Here is a 16,047-nt window from a genome sequence, read left to right on the forward strand (position 1 = left end):
CAAGATCTTCCTGTCTATAAATTAGTCCAGATTGGAATGCATAGAAAGAACTGTTTGCAGAAAAATGCAAGTGAAGTCTGTGTTGTGTGATTATTTTATTAGGTTTATAATGCTGTTTAGCAAATGTTTTTGTTCATTTAACTTAGTTTAATTATATATTCTGTGTTGTGTGATTATTTAATTAGGTTTATAATGTTATTTAGCATTTAAAGTCTTCATTTCAAAGCTTTAAAAATAATGTATTAGGTGTTACTTATAACAATTCTGAGAGGAGCCTGGAACCTATCTCCCTCACTTCCCATTGACTTACATTATAAACTGGGTTTCAGTTTACAATGGTTTCAATTTACAACCATTCCTTCTGGAACCTAACCCCGGCGTAAACTGAGGGCTACCTGTATTCCTATTTAAATCTAAATACTTACCTATAAAATAAACCTTAAGATAGCTACAATATAATTAATAATTACATTGTAGCTATTTTAGGGTTTATATTTATTTTACAGGTAACTTGGTATTTATTTTAACTAGGTAAAATAGCTATTAAATAGTTAATAACTATTTAATAGCTACCTAGTTAAAATAATTACCAATTTACCTGTAAAATAAATCCTAAGGTAAGTAACAAATATACCTACACTATCAATAAATTAAATAAACTACAAATATCTAAACTAAAATACAATTAAATAAACTAAACTAAATTACAAAAAACAAAACACTAAATTACAAGAAATAAAAGATTTTTAAGCTAATTACACCTATTCTAAGCCCCCTAATAAAATAATAAAGCCCCCCAAAATAAAAAAAAATCCCTACCCTATTCTAAATTAAAAAAGTTAACAGCTCTTTAACCTTATCAGCCCTTAAAAGAAGAAAACAGCTCTTTTGCCTGTAAAAAAAAAACACAATACCACCCCCCAACATTACAACCCACCACCCACATACCCCTATTCTAAACCCACCCAAACCCCCCTTAAAAAACCTAAAACTACCCCCTGAAGATCTCCCTACCTTGTCTTCACCCAGCCTGGCAGAACTCTTCTTCCGATGCGGGCGATGTCTTCAATCAAGCGGCAGAGAAGTCTTCTTCCATCCGGCGATGTCTTCAATCAAGCGGCAAAGAAGTCTTCTTCCATCTGGGCGATGTCTTCAAGCAAGCGGCAGAGAAGTCTTCTTCCATCCGGCGATGTCTTCAAGCAAAGCGGCATCTTCAATCTTCTTTCTTCGCTCCTCCGCCGCGGAGCATGCATCCGGCACGAAGATTGAACGAGGAATGAGGTACCTTTAAATGACGTCATCCAAGATGGCGTCCGTCAAATTCCGATTGGCTGATAGGATTCTATCAGCCAATCGGAATTAAGGTAGAAAAATCTGATTGGCTGATTGAATCAGCCAATCAGATTCAAGTTCAATCCGATTGGCTGATTGGTTCACAGGGAATTTATATGTACGCTTTCACCACACTTTTCAAATTTTATCACACACCATACTTTTAATAGAATCATAATCATATCAAAAACTTTTATGTTTATTATCATCACAGTAATTAGATTTTTAGGCATATTCCATATTTCACATCTCTATTTACACTGAACTACATATCTCCTTTACTTTATCATAATTTACATTATGAACATACATCTTAGTTACAAAAGTATATCTTTGCGGAGAGTCTTACAGATACATCCTCTGGCTGCCATGATTTATAATCATCATAATTCAAAAATAAATGCCGCCTGGATGAAGACTTCTGCCCGTCTGGAGGTCCTCTTCTGCCCGGATCAGATGAAGACTTCTGGCCGTCTGGAGGACCACTTCTGCCCGGTTGGGTGAAGACGTCTCAAGGTAGGGTGATCTTCAGGGGGTTAGTGTTAGGTTTTAGTAAGGGGGGATTGGGTGGGTGTTAGAGTAGGGTTGGGTGTGTGGGTGGTGGGTTGTAATGTTGGGGGGTATTGTAATTTTTTTTACAGGTAGAAGAGCTGATTACTTTGGGGCAATGCCCCGCAAAAGGCCCTTTTAAGGGCTATTTGTAATTTAGTATAGGGTAGGGATTTTTATTATTTGGGGGGGGGGTTATTTTATTAGGGGGATTAGATTAGGTGTAATTAGTTTAAAATTCTTCTAATTATTTTATTATTTTCTGTAATTTAGTGGGGGGGTTTCTGTACTTTAGTTTAATTTAATTGTAATTAATTGTAGTTAGTTTAGGTAATTAATTTAATTATAGTGTAGTGTTAGGTGTAATTGTAACTTAGGTTAGGGTTTATTTTACAGGTAAATTTGTACTTATTTTAGCTAGGTAGTTATTAAATAGTTAATAACTATTTAATAACTATTCTACCTAGTTAAAATAAATACAAAGTTGCCTGTAAAATAAAAATAAATCCTAAAATAGCTACAATGCAACTATTAGTTATATTGTAGCTAGCTTAGGTTTTATTTTATAGGTAAGTATTTAGTTTTAAATAGGAATAATTTATTTAATTGTAGTAATTTTATTTTGATTATTTTACATTATATTTAAATTACGGGGGGGTGTTAGGGTTAGACTTAGGTTTAGGGGTTAATAACTTTATTATAGTTGCCGTGACGTTGGGGGCGGCAGATTAGGGGTTAATAAATAAAATGTAGGGTTCAGCGATGTTGGGGGCAGCAGATTAGGGGTTCATAAGTATAATGTAGGTGGCAGCGGTGTCCGGAGCGGCAGATTAGGGGTTAATAATATAATGCAGGTGGCGACGATGTCGGGGGCAGCAGATTAGGGGTTAAAAAGTGTAAGATTAGGGGTGTTTAGACTCAGGGTTCATGTTAGGGTGTTAGGTGTAAACATAAAAGGTATTTCCCCATAGAAATCAATGGGGCTGTGTTAGGAGCTGAACGCTGCTTTTTTGCAGGTGTTAGGGGTTTTTTCAGCCGTCTCAGACCCATTGTTTCCTATGGGGAAATCGTGCACGAGCACGTTTAGCCAGCTCACCGCTACCGTAAGCAGCGCTGGTATTGAGGTGAGATGTGGAGCTAAATGTTGCTCAATGCTCACTTTTCTGCGGCTAACGCAGCCTTTCAGAAAACTCGTAATACCAGCGTTGTTTTAAGTGAGCGGTGAGAAAAAAGAAGCGTTAACACCGCAAGTCTTACAGACAAAAACTCGTAATCTAGCCGTATGTTTGCAGTATTTCACATTAAAAAAAAATTTTTTTAGACAGGTTGATTCAGGGTGCAGGTTAATGTAATGGATTGTATTTGTAAAATTGAAATTGTTGTACCAGTTTTTCCACAACATTTTTGTGTATAATATAGGCCTTGTCACATATTCCTCATACTAACAATAATGTGTATAATATAGGCCGTGTCACATATTCCTCATACTAACAATGATTTTTGTTTGTGCATCATCTCTGACATACGACCAAGTACCGGGGGAAGATCCTGCCCCAGCCTTCTCGCCAGCGCTGCAAGATGAGGATGTGGCTGGAGTGGAATGTAAGAAAATGTAATTATTATTATCAGGTATTTATAAAGCGCCAGCAGATTACCCAAGCTATACAAGTAATAATAAAACATTACAGGGATGCATTACATACACAAACAAACAAACAAGTACAGTAGGGGTACATTACAGTTGTAGGTGCAATAATTGAGTTATACAAAAGGAGAGGAATACCCTGCCCTTGAGCACAGACAGTAGTAGTATGCTTTAAATACAAAGTGGCCTACAGGTAGAGGGGCTCTCAAGCTTACAATCTAAAGGAGAGGGAATGGACACAGAAGGAAAGGGAGAAGGGAAATTATTCTGACATAAGGCAGGGTGAACTGAGAATTAGTGAGGGCTAGGGAAACAATAAGAAATATAAAGTGTGTGGTGACTGTGGTGAGTAAATGAGATTTGGAAAAGTTTAAGAGAATGTGGTAGAGTGTCATCAGTACAGAGGCTGTGAATATTAAGTAGTTTATCTATCCTGGATCAATAGTGAAAGCTGCATCTAATTACTGTTAGGAGGTGTTTATATATTAAGATAAAAACCAGGGGGGGGGGGTGGAGGGAAGGATGGTGGGCAAGTGCTTGTGAAACCGCTTTGCAAATCTGGGATTCTGATGTTAGTTGCTTGTGAGGCTTGTGAAACTTAATATTAGGTTTTAACAATTGTATCATGATAATTAATTTTTATAACATATTTATTTTTGTCTTTTTATAGATCTTGATCAGGGGACGCAGACAGAGCCCTTCCTGTCCGATATCTATCAGCAGCTGGTGGAAGGGCTGGACATTGTATCCAGGACGGTGCAGGCCCTGCAGGAGGCCATGAGCAATTTTAGTTACATTTTATTTTTTTATTTTAAATAGTTTTATTTTTATAATAAATACATATTTAATCTAAATGATGGTGTAGCTGTATTCATTTAAATATTATTATTTTTTAATAATAAATACATATTTAATCTAAATGATGGTGTAGCTGTATTCATATAAATATTATTTTTTTATAATAAATACATATTTAATCTAAATGATAGTGTAGCTGTGTTTATTTAAATATTATTATTTTTTTATAATAAATACATATCTAATCTAAATGATGGTGTAGCTGTGTTCATTTAAATATTATTATTTTTTTATAATAAATACATATCTAATCTAAATGATGGTGTAGCTGTATTCATTTAAATTTTATTATTTTTTATAATAAGTACATATCTAATCTAAATGATGGTGTAGCTGTGTTCATTTAAATATTATTTTTTTTATAATAAATACATATCTAATCTAAATGATGGTGTAGCTGTGTTCATTTAAATATTATTATTTTTTTTATAATAAATAAATATCTAATCTAAATGATGGTGTAGCTGTATTCATTGAAATATTATTATTTTTTTTATAATAAATACATATCTAATCTAAATGATGGTGTAGCTGTATTCATTTAAATATAATTTTTTTATAATAAATACATATCTAATCTAAATGATGGTGTAGCTGTATTCATTTAAATATTATTTTTTATAATAAATGCATATTTAATCTAAATGATGGTGTAGCTGTGTTCATTTAAATATTATTTTTTTATAATAAATACATATTTAATCTAAATGATGGTGTAGCTGTGTTCTTTTAAATATTATTATTTTTAATAATAAATACATATCTAATCTAAATGATGGTGTAGCTGTATTCATTTAAATATTATTTTTTGTAAGAAATACATATTTAATCTAAATGATGGTGTAGCTGTATTCATTTAAATATTATTTTTGATAATAAATACATATCTAATCTAAATGATGGTGTAGCTGTATTCATTTAAATATTATTATTTTTTTTATAATAAATACATATCTAATCTAAATGATGGTGTAGCTGTGTTCATTTAAATATTAATATTTTTTTATAATAAATACATATCTAATCTAAATGATAGTGTAGCTGTGTTCATTTAAATATTATTTAAAGTGACATGAAAACAAAATATATGTTGAATGATGTATAAATAGCATGCAATGTGGTAAGTTTTTACATTTATATATATATATTTTTTATCTATATTTAATTTCTTTTGATCTTTTAAATATACTTGGATGAAGAGCATATTTAGATAAACTATATAGCTGCTGATTGATGACTGCACATAGATGCCTCATATGATTGGCTTGCACATGTGCATTGCTATTTCTATTAAAAAGGATATCTGAGGATTAAAGGGAAACTGAACCCTAATTGTATCTTTCATGCTGCAGATAGAGCGTGCAGTTTTAAGCAACTTTCTATTTTACTCCTATTATCAAAATCTCTTCATTCTATTTGTATCTTTATTTGAAAATCAAGAATGTAAGTTTAAAAGAAGGCCTATTTTTTAAGTACAAACTGGGTTGACCTTGCTGATTGGACAGCAACAATAAATAAGTGCTGTCCATCGTTCTGAAACAGAATTTGTCTGGCTCCTTAGCTTAGGTGGCTTCTTTTCTCTTGTTAAGTGTATTCAGTCCACGGGTCATCCATTACTTATGGGATATTCTACTTCCCAACAGGAAGTTGCAAGAGGATCACCCAAGCAGAGTTGCTATATAGCTCCTCCCCTCACATGTCATATCCAGTCATTCTCTTGCAAGTCTCAACATAGTAGGAAGGCTGTGAGAGGAGTGTGGAGTTTTTATACTTAATTATTTCTTCAATCAAAAGTTTGTTATTTTAAATGGCACCGGAGTGTGCTGTTTTTCTATGATCTTAGCAGAAGTAACTAAGATCCACTGGCTGTTCTCGCACATTCTGAGGATTGGGGTAACTTCAGAAAAGGGAATAGCATGCAGGGGGTCCCCTGCAAACGAGGTATGTGCAGTAAAATATTTTTCTAAGGAATGGAATTGACTAAGAAAATACTGCTGATACCGATGTAATGTAAGTACAGCCTTAAATGCAGTAGTAGCGACTGGTATCAGGCTGATGAGTGTATGTGCAGGAAAGTAATTTTCTAAGGAATGGAATTTGACTAAGAAAATGCTGTTAATACTGAAGTAATGTATGAGCCTTAACTGCAGTAGAAGCGACTGGTAGCAGGCTTATTAATAACAATACATAACCTTTAAAATGGATGTCAAAACGTTTACTGGCATGTTAATCGTTTTTTGTGAGGTACTTTGGTGATAAAACTTATTGGGGCATGATTTTTTCCACATGGCTAACGTATATTTCTGCATAGAAACAGTTAACTGAGGTTGTCACAGTCTTCCTGATTCTTCCTCCATGATCCAGGACGTCTCTAGAGAGCTCAGGGGTCTTCAAAATTCATTTTGAGGGAGGTAATCAGTCACAGCAGACCTGTGACAGTGTGTTTGACTGTGATAAAAACGTTAATTGTTAAATTGATTATCCGTTTTGGGTATTAAGGGGTTAATCATCCATTTGCTGGTGGGTGCAATCCTTTGCTAATTTAATACATTTACTGTGAAAATTTGGTTGCTATAACTGATTTGGTTCATTGTTATTTCAACTGTGACAGTTTTTTTGTGCTTCTTAAAGGCGCAGTAGCGTTTTTTATATTGCTTGTAAATTTATTTGAAAGTATTTTCCAAGCTTGCTAGTCTCATTGCTAGTCTGTTTAAACATGTCTGACACAGATGAATCTGTTTGTTCACTATGTTTGAAGGCCAATGTGGAGCCCCATAGAAATATGTGTACTAAATGCATTGATGTCACTTTAAATAAAAGTCAGTCTTTACCTGTAAAGAAATTATCACCAGACAACGAGGGGGAAGTTATGCCGACTAACTCTCCTCGCGTGTCAGTACCTTCGCCTCCCGCTCAGGAGGCGCGTGATATTGTGGCGCCAAGTACATCAGAGAGGCCCATACAAATCACTTTGCAAGACATGGCTACTGTTATGACAGAAGTATTATCTAAATTGCCAGAATTAAGAGGCAAGCGCGATAGCTCTGGGTTAAGGACAGAGCGCGCTGATGATGTGAGAGCCATGTCCGATACTGCGTCACAATTTGCAGAACATGAGGACAGAGAGCTTCATTCTGTGGGTGACGGATCTGATCCAGGGAGACCGGATTCAGAGATTTCTAATTTTAATCTGAATGATTGTAACACGGTTGCAATTCCAGAGAAATGATGTAGGCTGGATAGATACTATGCGGTGCCGGTGTGTACTGACGTTTTTCCTATACCTAAAAGGCTTACAGAGATTATTAGCAAGGAGTGGGATAGACCCGGTGTGCCCTTTTCCCCTCCTCCTATATTTATGAAAATGTTTCCAATAGACGCCACCACACGAGACTTATGGCAGACGGTCCCTAAGGTGGAGGGAGCAGTTTCTACTTTAGCTAAGCGTACCACTATGCCGGTGGAGGATAGTTGTGCTTTTTCGGATCCAATGGATAAAAAATTAGAAGGTTACCTTAAGAAAATGTTTGTTCAACAAGGTTTTATCTTACAGCCCCTTGCATGCATTGCGCCTGTCACTGCTGCTGCGGCATTCTGGTTTGAGTCTCTGGAAGAGGCCATTCGCACAGCTCCATTGGATGAGATTATGGACAAGCTTAAAGCACTTAAGCTAGCTAACGCATTTGTTTCTGATGCCGTCGTACATTTAACCAAACTAACGGCTATGAACTCCGGATTCGCCATCCAGGCGCGCAGAACGCTATGGCTTAAATCCTGGTCAGCTGACGTGACTTCTAAATCTAAATTGCTTAATATTCCTTTCAAAGGGCAGACCTTATTCGGTCCCGGCTTGAAAGAAATTATTGCTGACATTACTGGAGGTAAGGCTCATACTCTTCCTCAGAACAGGGCCAAATCAAAGGCCAAACAGTCTAATTTTCGTGCCTTTCGTAACTTCAAGGCAGGAGCAGCATCAACTTCCTCCGCCCCAAAACAGGAAGTAACTGTTGCTCGTTACAGACAGGGCTGGAAAGCTAACCAGTCCTGGAACAAGGGCAAGCAGGCCAGAAAACCTGCTTCTACCCCTAAGGCAGCATGAAGAGAGGGCCCCCAATCCGGAAACGGATCTAGTGGGGGGCAGACTTTCTCTCGCCCAGGCTTGGGCAAGAGATGTCCAGGATCCCTGGGCGTTGGAGATCATATCTCAGGGATATCTTCTGGACTTCAAAGCTTCTCCTCCACAAGGGAGATTTCATCTTTCAAGGTTATCAGCAAACCAAATAAAGAAAGAGGCGTTTCTACGCTGTGTACAAGACCTCTTACTAATGGGGGTGATCCACCCAGTTCCGCGGACGGAACAAGGGCAAGGATTTTACTCAAATCTGTTTGTGGTTCCCAAGAAAGAGGGAACCTTCAGACCAATCTTGGACCTAAAAATCTTAAACAAATTCCTAAGGGTTCCATCATTCAAAATGGAAACTATTCGAACCATCCTATCCATGATCCAAGAGGGTCAGTATATGACCACAGTGGACTTAAAGGATGCCTACCTTCACATACCGATTCACAAAGATCATTATCGGTACCTAAGATTTGCCTTTCTAGACAGGCATTACAAATTTGTAGCTCTTCCCTTCGGGTTAGCTACGGCCCCGAGAATTTTTACAAAGGTTCTGGGCTCACTTCTGGCGGTGCTAAGACCGCGAGGCATAGCGGTGGCTCCGTACCTAGACGACATTCTGATACAAGCGTCAAGTTTTCAAATTGCCAAGTCTCATACAGAGGTAGTTCTGGCATTTCTGAGGTCGCATGGGTGGAAGGTGAACGTGGAAAAGAGTTCTCTATTACCACTCACAAGGGTTCCCTTCCTAGGGACTCTTATAGATTCTATAGAGATGAAAATTTACCTGACAAAGTCCAGGTTATCAAAACTTCTAAATGCTTGCCGTGTCCTTCATTCCATTCCACACCCGTCAGTAGCTCAGTGCATGGAAGTAATCGGCTTAATGGTACCGGCAATGGACATAGTACCATTTGCGCGCCTGCATCTCAGACCGCTGCAATTATGCATGCTAAGTCAGTGGAATGGGGATTACTCAGATTTGTCCCCTCTACTAAATCTGGATCAAGAGACCAGAGATTCTCTTCTCTGGTGGCTTTCTCGAGTCCATCTGTCCAGGGGTATGACCTTTCGCAGGCCAGATTGGACGATTGTAACAACAGATGCCAGCCTTCTAGGTTGGGGCGCAGTCTGGAACTCCCTGAAGGCTTAGCGATTGTGGACTCAGGAGGAGAAACTCCTCCCAATAAATATTCTGGAATTAAGAGCAATATTCAATGCTCTTCTAGCTTGGCCTCAGTTAGCGACACTGGGGTTCATCAGATTTCAGTCGGACAACATCACGACTGTGGCTTACATCAACCATCAAGGGGGAACCAGGAGTTCCCTAGCGATGTTGGAAGTCTCAAAGATAATTCGCTGGGCAGAGTCTCACTCTTGCCACCTGTCAGCGATCTATATCCCAGGCGTGGAGAACTGGCAGGCGGATTTTCTAAGTCGCCAGACTTTTCATCCGGGGGAGTGGGAACTTCATCCGGAGGTCTTCGCTCAACTGATTCATCGTTGGGGCAAACCAGAACTGGATCTCATGGCGTCTCGCCAGAACGCCAAACTTCCTTGTTACGGATCCAGGTCCAGGGACCCGGGAGCGGCGCTGATAGATGCTCTAGCAGCCCCTTGGGTTTTCAACATGGCTTATGTGTTTCCACCATTTCCGCTGCTTCCTCGGCTGATTGCCAAGATCAAACAGGAGAGAGCATCTGTGATTCTGATAGCGCCTGCGTGGCCACGCAGGACCCGGTATGTCGTCCTGTCCACCATGGTCTCTGCCTCTTAGGCAGGACCTTCTAATTCAGGGTCCTTTCAACCATCCAAACCTAATTTCTCTGAGGCTGACTGCATGGAGATTGAACGCTTGATTCTATCAAAGCGTGGCTTCTCGGAGTCGGTTATTGATACCTTAATACAGGCTCGGAAACCTGTTACCAGAAAAATTTACCATAAGATATGGTGTAAATATTTATATTGGTGCGAATCCAAGAGTTACTCATGGAGTAAGGTTAGGATTCCTAGGATATTGTCTTTTCTACAAGAGGGTTTAGAAAAGGGCTTATCTGCTAGTTTGTTAAAGGGACAGATTTCTGCTCTATCTATTCTTCTACACAAACGTCTGGCAGAAGTTCCAGACGTTTAGGCTTTTTGTCAGGCTTTGGCTAGGATTAAGCCTGTGTTTAAGACTGTTGCTCCGCCGTGGAGCTTAAACTTGGTTCTTAAAGTTCCTCAAGGTGTTCCGTTTGAACCCCTTCATTCCATTGATATTAAGCTGTTATCTTGGAAAGTTCTGTTTTTGATGGCTATTTCCTCGGCTCGAAGACTCTCTGAGTTATCTGCCTTACATTGTGATTCTCCTTATCTGATTTTCCATTCAGAAAAGGTAGTTCTGCGTACTAAACCTGGGTTCTTACCTAAGGTAGTTTCTAACAGGAATATCAATCAAGAGATTGTTGTTCCATCATTGTGTCCTAACCCTTCTTCAAAGAAGGAACGACTTTTGCATAATCTGGACGTAGTCCGTGCCCTGAAGTTCTATTTACAGGCAACTAAAGATTTTCGTCAAACTTCTTCCCTGTTTGTCGTTTACTCTGGACAGAGGAGAGGTCAAAAAGCTTCGGCTACCTCTCTCTCCTTTTGGCTTCGTAGCATAATACGTTTAGCCTATGAGACTGCTGGACAGCAGCCCCCTGAAAGAATTACAGCTCATTCCACTAGAGCTGTGGCTTCCACCTGGGCCTTTAAAAATGAGGCCTCTGTTGAACAGATTTGCAAGGCTGCGACTTGGTCTGCGCTTCATACCTTTTCAAAATTTTACAAATTTGACACTTTTGCTTCTTCGGAGGCTGTTTTTGGGAGAAAGGTTCTACAGGCAGTGGTTCCTTCCGTTTAAAGTTCCTGCCTTGTCCCTCCCATCATCCGTGTACTTTAGCTTTGGTATTGGTATCCCATAAGTAATGGATGACCCGTGGACTGAATACACTTAACAAGAGAAAACATAATTTATGCTTACCTGATAAATTTATTTCTCTTGTAGTGTATTCAGTCCACGGCCCGCCCTGTCTTTTTAAGGCAGATCTAAATTTTAATTAAAACTCCAGTCACCACTGCACCCTATGGTTTCTCCTTTCTTGTCTTGTTTCGGTCGAATGACTGGATATGACATGTGAGGGGAGGAGCTATATAGCAGCTCTGCTTGGGTGATCCTCTTGCAACTTCCTGTTGGGAAGGAGAATATCCCATAAGTAATGGATGACCCGTGGACTGAATACGCTACAAGAGAAATAAATTTATCAGGTAAGCATAAATTATGTTTTTTCAAATAAAGAGAACAAGAGAACAAAGAAAAAATGCTACTAGGAGTAAGTTAGAAAGTTTATTGAAATCGAATGCTCTATCTGAATCATGAAAGAAATAAAATTGTGTTTTGTGTTCCTTTAATAAAACTCCAAGGGTTGTAATGTTGCTTGAGATGGTCGTCTATATCTTCATAATAATATTTCTGATATGATTTTGATGTCCCTATAAGATCGGAAATAACATTATTTAAAAAAAAAACTGGAAAGAAGAATAAATATATATATATATATATATATATATACACAAATACATATATATTTACATGTATATAGATACATATATACATACATACATATAAATATATAAATGAATAAATATATATATATACAGATAGTCGTCGACTTACGACCGCATTAGGTTCTGACCGTCCGGTCGTAAGACGATTTGGACGTAAGTCGGCCGATATATCTACGGCATGTAAATAAATTGGTCTAATGTAGGGTGTAGGCAGATAGGTCTAATAAATTGGTCTAATGTAGGGTGTAGGCAGATAGGTCTGCCGCTACTAAATTGGTCTAATGTAGGGTGTAGGCAGATAGGTCTGCCGCTACACATCACAGGTATTTTGTACTGCGACATGGTGAGAGGCTGCGACACATGTGAAGGCTGCTGCTGCTGCTTACGACAGTCACTCTCGTATGGCCTGCACACAAGCACTGCTGTCTGCAGTACGACACATGGTCGTAAGTATGGATGGTCATAAGTCGCATAGGTTGTAAGTCGACGAGTATCTGTATATATACACAGTAAAGTATGTACTGTATGTCCAATATTAAAAAGAATTAGAATAATTCACTCTTCACTTTGCACCAAATATGTCGCTAATTGCTATATTCGCAATTCCTGCTCAGGAAAATAATACATTTACAATACATGTAAATATGTTTGCAAAAGATTTCTGACATAACATATACAGTATATGTACTGTACAGGGAGTACAGAATTATTAGGCAAATGAGTATTTTGACCACATCATCCTCTTTATGCATGTTGTCTTACTCCAAGCTGTATAGGCTCGAAAGCCTACTACCAATTAAGCATATTAGGTGATGTGCATCTCTGTAATGAGAAGGGGTGTGGTCTAATGACATCAACACCCTATATCAGGTGTGCATAATTATTAGGCAACTTCCTTTCCTTTGGCAAAATGGGTCAAAAGAAGGACTTGACAGGCTCAGAAAAGTAAAAAATAGTGAGATATCTTGCAGAGGGATGCAGCACTCTTAAAATTGCAAAGCTTCTGAAGCGTGATCATCGAACAAGCAAGCGTTTCATTCAAAATAGTCAACAGGGTCGCAAGAAGCGTGTTGAAAAACCAAGGCGCAAATAACTGCCCATGAACTGAGAAAAGTCAAGCGTGCAGCTGCCAAGATGCCACTTGCCACCAGTTTGGCCATATTTCAGAGCTGCAACATCACTGGAGTGCCCAAAAGCACAAGGTGTGCAATACTCAGAGACATGGCCAAGGTAAGAAAGGCTGAAAGACGACCACCACTGAACAAGACACACAAGCTGAAACGTCAAGACTGGGCCAAGAAATATCTCAAGACTGATTTTTCTAAGGTTTTATGGACTGATGAAATGAGAGTGAGTCTTGATGGGCCAGATGGATGGGCCCATGGCTGGATTGGTAAAAGGCAGAGAGCTCCAGTCCGACTCAGACGCCAGCAAGGTGGAGGTGGAGTACTGGTTTGGGCTGGTATCATTAAAGATGAGCTTGTGGGGCCTTTTCGGGTTGAGGATGGAGTCAAGCTCAACTCCCAGTCCTACTGCCAGTTTCTGGAAGACACCTTCTTCAAGCAGTGGTACATGAAGAAGTTTGCATCCTTCAAGAAAAACATGATTTTCATGCAGGACAATGCTCCATCACACGCGTCCAAGTACTCCACAGCGTGGCTGGCAAGAAAGGGTATAAAAGAAGAAAATCTAATGACATGGCCTCCTTGTTCACCTGATCTGAACCCCATTGAGAACCTGTGGTCCATCATCAAATGTGAGATTTACAAGGAGGGAAAACAGTACACCTCTCTGAACAGTGTCTGGGAGGCTGTGGTTGCTGCTGCACGCAATGTTGATGGTGAACAGATCAAAACACTGACAGAATCCATGGATGGCAGGCTTTTGAGTGTCCTTGCAAAGAAAGGTGGCTATATTGGTCACTGATTTGTTTTTGTTTTGTTTTTGGATGTCAGAAATGTATATTTGTGAATGTTGAGATGTTATATTGGTTTCACTGGTAAAAATAAATAATTGAAATGGGTATATATTTGTTTTTTGTTAAGTTGCCTAATAATTATGCACAGTAATAGTCACCTGCACACACAGATATCCCCCTAAAATAGCTAAAACTAAAAACAAACTAAAAACTACTTCCAAAAATATTCAGCTTTGATATTAATGAGTTTTTTGGGTTCATTGAGAACATGGTTGTTGTTCAATAATAAAATTAATCCTCAAAAATACAACTTGCCTAATAATTCTGCACTCTTATTAGGCAAGTTGTATTTTTGAGGATTAATTTTATTATTGAACAACAACCATGTTCTCAATGAACCCAAAAAAACTCATTAATATCAAAGCTGAATAGTTTTGGAAGTATTTTTTAGTTTGTTTTTAGTTATAGCTATTTTAGGGGGATATCTGTGTGTGCAGGTGACTATTACTGTGCATAATTATTAGGCAATTTAACAAAAAACAAATATATACCCATTTCAATTATTTATTTTTACCAGTGAAACCAATATAACATCTCAACATTCACAAATATACATTTCTGACATCCAAAAACAAAACAAAAACAAATCAGTGACCAATATAGCCACCTTTCTTTGCAAGGACACTCAAAAGCCTGCCATCCATGGATTCTGTCAGTGTTTTGATCTGTTCACCATCAACATTGCGTGCAGCAGCAACCACAGCCTCCCAGACACTGTTCAGAGAGGTGTACTGTTTTCCCTCCTTGTAAATCTCACATTTGATGATGGACCACAGGTTCTCAATGGGGTTCAGATCGGGTGAACAAGGAGGCCATGTCATTAGATTTTCTTCTTTTATATCCTTTCTTGCCAGCCACGCTGTGGAGTACTTGGACGCGTGTGATGGAGCATTGTCCTGCATGAAAATCATGTTTTTCTTGAAGGATGCAGACTTCTTCCTGTACCACTGCTTGAAGAAGGTGTCTTCCAGAAACTGGCAGTAGGACTGGGAGTTGAGCTTGACTCCATCCTCAACCCGAAAAGGCCCCACAAACTCATCTTTGATGATACCAGCCCAAACCAGTACTCCACCTCCACCTTGCTGGCGTCTGAGTCGGACTGGAGCTCTCTGCCTTTTACCAATCCAGCCACGGGCCCATCCATCTGGCCCATCAAGACTCACTCTCATTTCATCAGTCCATAAAACCTTAGAAAAATCAGTCTTGAGATATTTCTTGGCCCAGTCTTGACGTTTCAGCTTGTGTGTCTTGTTCAGTGGTGGTAGTCTTTCAGCCTTTCTTGCACACCTTGTGCTTTTGGGCACTCCAGTGATGTTGCAGCTCTGAAATATGGCCAAACTGGTGGCAAGTGGCATCTTGGCAGCTGCACGCTTGACTTTTCTCAGTTCATGGGCAGTTATTTTGCGCCTTGGTTTTTCCACACGCTTCTTGCGACCCTGTTGACTATTTTGAATGAAACGCTTGATTGTTCGATGATCACGCTTCAGAAGCTTTGCAATTTTAAGAGTGCTGCATCCCTCTGCAAGATATCTCACTATTTTTTACTTTTATGAGCCTGTCAAGTCCTTCTTTTGACCCATTTTGCCAAAGGAAAGGAAGTTGCCTAATAATTATGCACACCTGATATAGGGTGTTGATGTCATTAGACCACACCCCTTCTCATTACAGAGATGCACATCACCTAATATGCTTAATTGGTAGTAGGCTTTCGAGCCTATACAGCTTGGAGTAAGACAACATGCATAAAGAGTATGCTGTGGTCAAAATACTCATTTGCCTAATAATTCTGCACTCCCTGTATATATATATACTAGTACTAAAGCCCGTGTACACGGGCCATTTTTTGCAGTACAGCGGTCCCACCCCTTGCTCTCTCCCCCCTCTCTTTTGTTCTCTCTTCCCCCCTCTCTTTTGCTTTCTCTCCCCCCTCTCCTTTGTTCTCTGTCTCCCCTCTTTTGCTCTCTCTCTCCCCTCTTT

At 38.9% G+C, this 16,047-nt stretch overlaps 1 long non-coding RNA gene across 1 annotated transcript in view; it reads right to left on the minus strand.

The window, feature by feature from the left end:
- The window catches only part of LOC128635994 (uncharacterized), a 53,657-nt gene that overhangs the window by 14,497 nt on the left and 23,113 nt on the right, over positions 1 to 16,047 (minus strand). The window contains exon 2 of the long non-coding RNA XR_008398643.1: positions 3,374 to 3,471. This is a non-coding gene — a long non-coding RNA (uncharacterized LOC128635994). The remainder of the gene's footprint in view (positions 1 to 3,373; positions 3,472 to 16,047) is intronic.

The sequence above is a fragment of the Bombina bombina genome, chromosome 7 (assembly GCF_027579735.1).
Source record: "Bombina bombina isolate aBomBom1 chromosome 7, aBomBom1.pri, whole genome shotgun sequence".
NCBI lineage: Eukaryota > Metazoa > Chordata > Amphibia > Anura > Bombinatoridae > Bombina > Bombina bombina.